The sequence below is a fragment of the Petromyzon marinus genome, unplaced genomic scaffold (genome assembly GCF_048934315.1).
Source record: "Petromyzon marinus isolate PM22_M1 ecotype Great Lakes invasive population unplaced genomic scaffold, UKy_Petmar_22M1.pri1.0 PM_G_Scaffold_206, whole genome shotgun sequence".
Taxonomy (NCBI): domain Eukaryota; kingdom Metazoa; phylum Chordata; class Hyperoartia; order Petromyzontiformes; family Petromyzontidae; genus Petromyzon; species Petromyzon marinus.
This window is the reverse complement of record NW_027422769.1, coordinates 147,561-157,674: the sequence shown is the minus strand read 5'-3', so window position 1 is coordinate 157,674 and position 10,114 is coordinate 147,561. Positions and strand designations below refer to the sequence as shown.

General features: G+C 48.4%; 1 pseudogene; it reads left to right on the top strand.

Annotated features, from left to right (window-relative positions):
- Positions 1 to 675: 675 nt before the first annotated feature.
- On the top strand, positions 676 to 3,327 carry LOC142912552 (putative RNA-binding protein 46 pseudogene; annotated as a pseudogene).
- Positions 3,328 to 10,114: the final 6,787 nt, after the last annotated feature.

The window sequence follows — 10,114 nt, the reverse complement described above, 5'->3', positions numbered from 1 at the left end:
AGGAACGCGTGGTCAGTAACTCGGGTGGATTAATAAACAGCGACCATTTCAGCGTCACGCTTCTCGAAGGTAGGAAACCCCCTACAAGCCACGCCCAGCATAATACAACTGATTATGCCGCACCCATAACCTCCCATCCAGTGGCACATATGCGGACAAATTTATAAAAACTAATTGTTATCCAATTTGTCGAGTAATGAAACCGATATATTTGGTTGAGTGATCAACGACTTAAGAAATATGATGATACCCCAGCTCTAATTATAAATGCGGTTATTTAAGAGATGGTCAAAGCAAAATTCATCACCCTAATTCATGACACAAATTTATAAATTCTGATATATAAAATATTTTACTTAATTAAAACCATGCGATATTATTTATTTCGTCGTTGAGCTGCGTGAATTGTAAAACATGCACTCCATTGATTTCAAATATCCATTTAAAAATTGTATCCTTTTAGCAATTTGATCAAAACCTATTTGCGATTTCGCATCTTCATGAGATCAAAGATGAATCGGCCCACTCTGAAACACAAGCAAAATTAATATCTGAATATGAATGGCGTGACCAAATAAAACATATCCTGGATCGTTTTGGTGAATGCTACACTAACAACAATACTCATTTCTATACGTCTGGCTCGCATGATTACTCTGTGTGGTTCATAAGGTGGGGCGTGTGCTGCTTTGATGATGGCAATTCAACCCCCGACCCACCACCCTCCCCAACAACTCGCTCCAACCATTCTGCGGTCATGATTTGGGACTGTGATTCCATTTGCAAGTAAACTCACATTTCAACAACGAGGGTTTGAAAGCATTAAGCATTAAGATCTGTCTGCATGTCTGCTCTGTTGTAAAGATGATCCAATATGAACACAATTGTAATACAACAGCTCTGTTGCTGTTAGGGACCATACAATGTTGAAAACTGGCCACAGTTGATTAAATGGCCCACTCATGGTCCAGAGCAGAACTCGGTACCACCTAAGTTAGCAAAACTTTAGTCGTACCCATTTATTTGAATGGAAAATAAAAGTAAATTACTTGATAGTCTCACTCATTGAATTTGTTTATCCCTGGCCACGTAGAGAAATTGCAACTGCTCAATTTAGGCCACCTCACGTGGTACCGACAAAGGAGACATCTCATGGGCTATGGAAAAATAAGAATAGGTTGTATCCTTTCTGGCAATAAAACAGATCTTAAGATTCATTGAAGAAGGTTTCTGTTTGGTGTTTGAACATCTAAACACCCGTTTTGTTGCCAAAAAAGGATCAAATCTATTCTTATTTTGTCATACTTTGATACCGGCAAAACGGTCTCATTTTGAAGCGTCTCATGGACTATTGGATGGGGAGAAAAAAAACGGCGCTAAAAGTCAGCGCCGACCTCTCCTGTCGTGCCCAGTGACGTCATCACGGGCAAAGTTCACCGCGCGAAGTCAAACGCCGCCTCGTGAGCGCCGCTCGAAACGCAAAATCATCGCTCGGTGAACATTTCCGAGGACAAACAAACGCATGCCGGGAACCGTGTGAGTTTGTGTTTCTTGTTTCCTCTGTGCAATGTGGGGGAGGGCTTCATCCAGCAGTGGATTGACAAAAGCGCTGTATGCATACTGCACAGGCTACGCTAACGTCACATTTAGGCCCACGGACCGAACAAACGCGTCTCTCTTTCTCCATCCGTCTCCACTCTCTCTCTTTCTCTCTTCACTGCTGGCCTGTAGGTTTGGGCCAAGCGAGTTCCTGCCGGAGATTTGGCTTTTCAGGAGCTGATTCCCCCCGTGATTTTGTCGGCACGAGGCGACCACGCGGAGTGTCAAGGGCTCCACCGGGCCCCAAGGCGCTGCCCCAGCACCACCGTAGTAGCCAAACCACCGGTGCTCGGCATGGCCTATATGAAGGTCTTGCTGGACCGCATGTTGCGCACGGGGTACAGCATCGTCCAGGAGAACGGACAGAGGAAGTTCGGACCGCCGCCCGACTGGCAGGGGCCCCCTCCCGCCCGTGGCTGCGAGGTGTTTCTGGGGAGGATCCCGCGCGACCTCTACGAGGATGAGCTGGTGCCCGTGCTGGAGATGGTGGGGAAGCTCTACCAGCTCCGCCTCGTGATGGATTATAGCGGAGAGAACCGCGGCTACGCGTTCGCTACCTACGCCACGCGCGCCGAAGCCACGGATGCCGTCAAGAAACTCAACAAATTCGAGATCCGTCCCGGACACCGCATTGGAGTCCGCTTCAGCGTGGACAATCGCCGCCTCTTCATTGGGGGGCTGCCAAAGGACAAGAAGCGAGCGGAGGTGATGATGGCGATGAGCGGTGCCACGGAGGGCGTGGTGGACGTCAAGATGAGCGTCTGTTGCTGGGACAAAACCCTCAACCGAGGCTACGCGTTCATCGAGTACGGGAGCCATCACGCGGCCGCCATGGCCAGGAAGAAGCTCCTTCGAATCAACTTCCAGCTATGGGGCCGGACCATCAAGGTGGACTGGGCCATCCCGGAATGGGACACGGTGGCTGCGGCTGCGACAACCGAAGACGAGGAGGAGAAGGAGGCGGCGGTGCCAGACCTGCCAGAGCCGGAGTGCACGGGCACCGGCAAAGCCGCACACAGCCTGTTTGAGGGCTGGGGGGCACGCACGCGGCTGTGGTGGGCACCTCTCCACCTGCGGCCCATGCCCGTTGCTCTCGAGGCGCTGCCGGAGGCGGCCATGCTGTCGTGGGAGGGGCGGTTGCGGATGCTGTGTCGGACTGCCGGCGTCAGCTACCCAATCTTCGAGCTGCACGCTTACTCAGAGCCCGGGATACCCGTGGGCCTCCTCTATAAGGTGTTGATTCCCGGGATGGGAGAAGGCGCCGGCATCTTCCCCGCATTTCTGAGCTCCAGCGAGGAGGGAGCACGGGAGGTGGCGTGTCAGCTCGCCTACAACATCCTCAGCGATGCGAATCCTCTGAGAATGTGCTAGGCCCCGCCTCCGGCCACGCCCTCTCGTGAAACCTTGGAGCAAGTGACACGAGAGGGCGTGGCTGGAGGCGTGGCTAGGCTCCGCCTCCGGCCACGCCCTCTCGTAGAACCTTCCAGCAGGTTACACGAGAGGGCGTGGCCGGAGGCGTGGCTAGGCCCCGCCTCCGGCCACGCCCTCTCGTGGAACCTTCCAGCAGGTGACCAGAGTAACTCGGCTAGCCCCACCTGTTGCCTTTGCCCCAGATGCGCCTCCTTCCCTGATTGGTTGTTACCTCTGTGGCCGTGCCGTGAAGCCCTTGCCAGGCCTCAGCAGGTGTCACCCTGTGATGTCAACAGGTGTCACGCTGTGATGTCAGCAGTTGTCACCCTGTGATGTCAGCAGGTGTCACCCTGTGATGTCAGCAGGTGTCACCCTGTGATGTCAGCAGGTGTCACCCTGTGATGTCAGCAGGTGTTACCCTGTGATGTCAGCAGGTGTCACCCTGTGATGTCAGCAGGTGTTACCCTGTCATTACACTTTAATGAAAACCGAAAACAGAATCCTTGAAGAAAAAAAACTCATTCAGGTTTTTTGACATGTCGACGCCATTTCGTTTTTGAAAATGCATTCTGATGTCAGAACATTTGATTGTTTATCAAATTGAAAAACCCTTGAACAACTTTGCTGCACACGGAGATGTCCGTGCACCGCCTCGTTTCCACGGCCTCTATCCCGGTGCCATTTGTATTTCAGTTCTGTTCCTTCACCTGAAGAAGGCTACTTGTGTTGTGGCCGAAACGTCGTGATTTTTGTTGTTTTATTTTTTACCTACGTGGTGACTTTACCGAATAGAATCAAAGAGTACACATACAGCTGTTAAAAGTTTGATGTTTTATTGATTTTTAGCTTAGGTGTGTTTTTTCCGGTAATGTTTCTGTTGTTTATGTTTCAGTGGAAATACAGTCCTAAAAAGTCTCTCTCCACTCTCTCTCTCCACTCTCTCTCTCCACTCTCTCTCCACTCTCTCTCTCCACTCTCTCTCCACTCTCTCTCCACTCTCTCTCTCCACTCTCTCCACTCTCTCTCTCCACTCTCTCTCTCTCTCCACTCTCTCTCTCTCTCCACTCTCTCTCTCTCCACTCTCTCTCTCTCTCCACTCTCTCTCTCTCCACTCTCTCTCCACTCTCTCGGCCGAGTCTCTGCCACTTGTGGTTCTGAGTGTCGCACGCTTGGGATCCTTCTTGCCCTCCTCTGCGGTTCTGTGTGTGACCGACGACGTGTGTGGAGAGCTGAAGGGTAGCGGTTAGCGCTACGCTGCACCACGATCCTGGCGACCCAAGTTCGATTCCCACTCACATCCAACATCGGTGACGATTATCTGAACCGGTCCAGGGCCTCCCCTAGGTGGACTCCGCCTCAAATGAGTACCTGGTGCGGTGTGTAAACATCGCCACTAGGGAGACAAAGGCGGCCGGGCGTGGTGTTGGCCACTCACCCCCTCGTGTACCGTGCCGGCCTTATAGGAGCTCGCTAACAGCACTTGCCCCTACAGTCTGTCAAGGCTACACGGGGGATCTTTGTCCGTGCGCGGCACGGTGAGTGTGTGCAGCCAGTGTTTCTGCTGGGCGTATCAGAAGGCAATGAAAATAAGGACAACTTGGCAGTCACACAGACACAGTGACACACACGCGCAGAGACACAGACAGACACGCAGAGACACATAGACATACACACGCAGAGACAGACACACACATGCAGAGACACATAGACACACACACGCAGAGACACATAGACACACGCAGAGACATAGACATACACGCAGAAACAGACACACAGACACACATGCAGAGACACAGACACACACAGACACAGAGACACACACAGAGACACAAAGACACACACACGCAGAGACAGACACACACGCAGTGACATACACACACGCAGAGACAGACACACATGCAGAGACACAGACACACACCGATACAGACACACACAGACACACGCCGAGACAGACAACAACAACCGCCATTCGCCACTAAGTGGCGGTGACGTCACCATGACGCTTGTGCCAGGCTATGTGCACCCTGAGGCCACGTGAAGTGTCGAACGCCCGCTGGCAGGAGGTCACGGGGCAGACCCAGGTGCTACGGGTCGACTGACTGAGATGACTGGCTGATGCACCACCTGTGCCCCCTACTGTGCCAACCTGCTGTGCTTTAGCCACCCGGCGCTCCGCTCGTTGTTGTGAGCGTCGCTCCTCCGCCCTCCGTTGTTGAGTAGTGGTCTAGAAACACACACAGACATCACACACACACACAAGACACACACAGAGACATCACACACACACATGACACACACAGACATCACACACAGACATCACACACAAGGCACACACAGACAACACACACAAGACACACACACACACAAGACACACACACAGACATCACACACACACAGACATCACACACAAACATCACACACAAGACACACACAGAGACATCACACACACACAGACAACACACACACACACAAGACACACGCAGACATCACACACACAAGACACACGCAGACATCACACACACAAGACACACACAGACATCACACACACACAAGATACACACAGACATCACACACACAAGACACACACAGACATCACACACACAGACATCACACACACACAGACATCACACACACACCACACAAGACACACACAGACATCACACACACAGACATCACACACACAGAGACATCACACACACAGACATCACACACACACCACACAAGACACACACAGACATCACACACACACACAAGACACACACACAGACATCACACACACACAAGACACACACAGACATCACACACACATCACACACACACAAGACACACACACAGACATCACACACACACATCACACACATACAGACAGACAAAGACACACACATCACACATGAGACACATAGAGACACACACATCACACATACAGACACACACAAAGACACACACATCACACATGAGACACACACAGAGACACACACACATCACACACATAAAACAAACAGAGACACACACCCAGAGACACACACACAGAGACACACACATCACAGACGGAGACACACACATCACACACAGAGACACACACACATCACACACAGAGACACACATACAGACACACACATCACACACAGAGACACACACACATCACACACACAGAGACACACACAGACACACACAGACACACACAGAGATACACAACACACACACAGAGACAGACACACAGAGACACACACACATCACACACGAGACACACACAGACAACACACACACAAGACACACACACACACAAGACACACACAGAGACATCACACACACACAGACATCACACACACACAAGATACACACAGACATCACACACACAAGACACACACAGACATCACACACACAGACATCACACACACGTAGACATCACACACACACAGACATCACACACACACCACACAAGACACACATAGACATCACACACACACAGACATCACACACACACAGACATCACACACACCACACAAGACACACACAGACATCACACACACACACAAGACACACACACAGACATCACACACACACAAGACACACACAGACATCACACACAAGACACACACACAGACATCACACACACACATCACACACATACAGACACACACAAAGACACACACATCACACATGAGACACACACAGAGACACACACACATCACACACATAAAACAAACAGAGACACACCCAGAGACACACACCCAGAGACACACACACAGAGACACACACATCACAGACGGAGACACACACATCACACACAGAGACACACACACATCACACACAGAGACACACATACAGACACACATCACACACAGAGACACACACACATCACACACACAGAGACACACACACAGAGACACACACAGAGACACACACAACACACACACAGAGACAGACACACAGAGACACACACACATCACACACGAGACACAGATACACAGAGACACACACACATCACACACAGAGACACACACACAGAGACACACACGAGACACACACAGAGACACACACACAGAGACACACACAGAGACCCACACAGAGACACACACAGAGAGACACACACACACAGATACACACACATACATACACACAGACACACACAGACAACACACACAAGACACACACACACACACAAGACACACACAGAGACATCACACACACACAGACATCACACACACACATCACACACACACAAGACACACACAGAGACATCACACACACACAGACAACACACACACACACAAGACACACGCAGACATCACACACACAAGACACACGCAGACATCACACACACAAGACACACACAGACATCACACACACAAGATACACACAGACATCACACACACAAGACACACACAGACATCACACACACAGACATCACACACACACACAGACATCACACACACACAGACATCACACACACCACACAAGACACACACAGACATCACACACACAGACATCACACACACAGAGACATCACACACACACAGACATCACACACACACCACACAAGACACACACAGACATCACACACACATCACACACACACAAGACACACACACAGACATCACACACACATCACACACATACAGACACACAAAGACACACACATCACACATGAGACACATAGAGACACACACATCACACACATACAGACACACACAAAGACACACACATCACACATGAGACACACACAGAGTCACACACATCACACACATAAAACAAACAGAGACACACACCCAGAGACACACACAGAGACACACACATCACAGACGGAGACACACATCACACACAGAGACACACACACATCACACACAGAGACACACATACAGACACACACATCACACACAGAGACACACACACACAGACACACACAGAGACACACACAGACACACACAGAGACACACAACACACACACAGAGACAGACACAGAAACACACACACAAGATACACACAGACATCACACACACAAGACACACACAGACATCACACACACAGACATCACACAGAGACATCACACACACACAGACATCACACACCACACAAGACACACACAGACATCACACACACACAAGACACACACAGACATCACACACACACATCACACACACACAGACATCACACACACACATCACACACATACAGACACACACAAAGACACACATCACACATGAGACACACACAGAGACACACACACATCACACACATAAAACAAACAGAGACACACCCAGAGACACACACACAGAGACACACATCACAGACGGAGACACACACATCACACACAGAGACACACACATCACACACAGAGACACACATACAGACACACATCACACACAGAGACACACACACATCACACACACAGAGACACACACACAGAGACACACACAGACACACACAGAGACACACACACAGAGACACACACAGAGAGACACACACACAGATACACATACATACACACAGACACACACATACACACAGATACACATACACACATACACACACACTATTACACTATTCAACTATAGACGAGAGACCTGCAGGAGCGGAGCTGCTGTGAGGCGAGGCGCTTGGAGCTCTCTGATTGGTCCAAGCGGCGACTTGGAGCCAATCAGATTTGGTTCCTCCCTAGCCACGTGACGCGAGATTTTTTTTCCCGCCAAATTTTTGAGACTCCTCCTCGGCCAGGCGCCATTTTGAGAGTCGTGAGGTGCGGATTTGAATTTTTTTTATTTCGGAGCAGAAATTAACGACGTTGACGACCCCCCAGGGGTGCGAGATCGCCTCTCGTGAAGGAAAACGTGAGGTAAAAAGTGGCCTCAAATGTCCAGCCCGTGATTCGCAGATAGTTTAAATATACACTGTTGAATTTATGGGCAGTGTTGGGTCTATGGGGCGGTGCTGAGTCTATGGGGCAGTGCTGAGGCTATGGCCATTGACAAAATACAAACGATTTAATTTGTGAATAATAATGTAGCCTGGTTATTAAGTATGGTGAGTGTACTGACAGTCTATAATGTAGACTGTAGTAATGGTTATTAAGTATGGTGAGTTTACTGACAGTCCATAATGTAGACTGTAGCCTGGTTATTAAGTATGGTGAGTGTACTGACAGTCTATAATGTACACTGTAGTAATGGTTATTAAGCTGAGTGAGTGTACTGACAGTCTATAATGTAGACTGTAGCCTGGTTATTAAGTATGGTGAGTGTACTGACAGTCTATAATGTAGACTGTAGTAATGGTTATTAAGTATGGTGAGTGTACTGACAGTCTATAATGTACACTGTAGTAATGGTTATTAAGCTGAGTGAGTGTACTGACAGTCTATAATGTAGACTGTAGTAATGGTTATTAAATATGGTGAGTATACTGACAGTCTATAATGTAGACTGTAGTAATGGTTATTAAGTATGGTGAGTGTACTGGCAGTCTATAATGTAGACTAGTAATGGTTATTAAGTATGGTGAGTGTACTGACAGTCTATAATGTAGACTGTAGTAATGATTATTAAGTATGGTGAGTGTACTGACAGTCTATAATGTACACTGTAGTAATGGTTATTAAGCTGAGTGAGTGTACTGACAGTCTATAATGTAGACTGTAGTAATGGTTATTAAGTATGGTGAGTGTACTGGCAGTCTATAATGTAGACTGTAGTAATGGTTATTAAGTATGGTGAGTGTACTGACAGTCTATAATGTAGACTGTAGTAATGATTATTAAGTATGGTGAGTGTACTGACAGTCTATAATGTACACTGTAGTAATGGTTATTAAGCTGAGTGAGTGTACTGACAGTCTATAATGTAGACTGTAGTAATGGTTATTAAGTATGGTGAGTGTACTGACAGTCTATAATGTAGACTGTAGTAATGGTTATTAAGTATGGTGAGTGTACTGGCAGTCTATAATGTAGACTGTAGTAATGGTTATTAAGTATGGTGAGTGTACTGACAGTCTATAATGTACACTGTAGTAATGGTTATTAAGCTGAGTGAGTGTACTGACAGTCTATAATGTTGACTGTAGCAATGGTTATAAAGCTGAGTGAGTGTACTGGCAGTCTATAATGTAG